At 37.0% G+C, this 1,631-nt stretch overlaps 1 long non-coding RNA gene across 1 annotated transcript in view; it reads right to left on the reverse strand.

Moving 5' to 3' along the window:
• The window catches only part of LOC129649278 (uncharacterized), a 39,189-nt gene that overhangs the window by 2,720 nt on the left and 34,838 nt on the right, over nt 1-1,631 (reverse strand). The gene's annotated exons all lie outside the window — the stretch shown is intronic.

Consider the following 1,631-nt stretch of genomic DNA (forward strand, 5'->3'; position numbering starts at 1 on the left):
TTCTGTAACTATCTTACTGGACTTTCAGAGCTTCACTAAAAAGAAACTCGTTGCTTTACAGTTTTAGATGCTCCTGAACCTGCATCTTCATCTGGAATCCAGAGGTAAGACTCCGCTTTATTCATTTATTGATGGCAGCAGGGATGTGGCCTAACAAAGCTGGGGACAGCACTTCATTGTACACCATTTCCTTACATTGTGCAGTTATGTAAATATGTTGTGCTTCCAAATGTCTGCTTACAAATGCTGGGAAATCACTTCTTCCAAATGTCTTATTCTCAGAGACCACCCTCATCTGAGTTCCAGGATTAAAGGACCATTTGGGAAAGAATGAATTTTAACAGTGAGTTCTCAGCTGCATTTAACAACTGTCAGGGGCAATGGACTACTCCATGCCAACCTCCTTCTACTGACAAGCGTTGAAAACTTGGGTGTTTTACTAGTATTTTTTAAATACCTGTAAAAATTCTTAATCTAAAACATGTAAACAGAAATGAACATCTTCTTAAAACCATAGTATTTTACATGATTCACTGTAGTTTTTAGAAAGATTTGTTACTGTTTGTTTAAAAAAAAAAAATCACAAGAATTACACCCACAGAGTGCTATCTATCACACTTTAAAATAGGAGAGATTCTGGCCCTTCCCCCAAGTAATTCACTGCCTGAGAGTAAAGAAAAGACCCAATCAAAGTAATGAGCCGATGCTGAGACATATCTATCAACAGAGGACAATGGCTCATATGCATGTGATAAACTCTTACATTTTTGTCTTTTCTTTTTCTGGATGAAGAGAAAAGAAGCCTGTGGAATTTATGTAGGATAAAACACCTTCATGCCGAAGCTCTCATTCCCCTGTGCTTAGATCTGTTAACTGACAGTTCAAATCCTTCATGCCAAAAGGAGAATGTTAAAAGAGATTTTGAAATTAAGGCAATGCTAAGTCTCTTGGTAACAAGCCAAATGATATATTTAAAAAAAAAAAAAACACCCTAGAGTGATAACAATTTCTTATGAGGTTAATGACCCACCAAGAGATGTTTAATATAAAGTGGGTGTTAAAAAGAATTATTTGGCTTACAAGAGAAAAAAAAAAAAAAAAAACAGGCCGTCTAAAAGGCAAAAATGTTTTTGGTGGCTTGGAAGATACCAACTTTCATTTGCACAAGACAAACTTTCCCTCCTAACTCTATGATCATCCCAGCAAATGGCAGATGCAAACATTATGCATCTGAGGATTAAAGAATGACAGTTGCTATAAAACAATCCATCAACAACAGTCTTAGCATAGATATTATTAGAGTTTAGAGATTAAAACAGGCAAGGATTCCATTCTCACTCAGCTGTAGGTGCCCTAGCCCTGAGGATCAAGACATGCCATCTGGGAAGGAAATTTTCAAAGCCCTAAAAATGAAGCCTCAGATTGCAGTCTCATTCCAAACCAGCCCTGTGCTAGTGTTATTAATACTTAATAGAATGCTGGTCAACACAGGTTGGAAGAACAATTACAGTCCAGGCTGGGGATGGAACCTCAATATTTCTGCCATTTCAAATTTTTTTCTCACATGTATATAACTTCTTGTTTCTCTTTTCCCTCTCTCCCATTCTTTCCCCAAGGCAGAATTCTCTCTA

The sequence above is a fragment of the Bubalus kerabau genome, chromosome 4 (genome assembly GCF_029407905.1).
Source record: "Bubalus kerabau isolate K-KA32 ecotype Philippines breed swamp buffalo chromosome 4, PCC_UOA_SB_1v2, whole genome shotgun sequence".
NCBI classification, from domain to species: domain Eukaryota; kingdom Metazoa; phylum Chordata; class Mammalia; order Artiodactyla; family Bovidae; genus Bubalus; species Bubalus kerabau.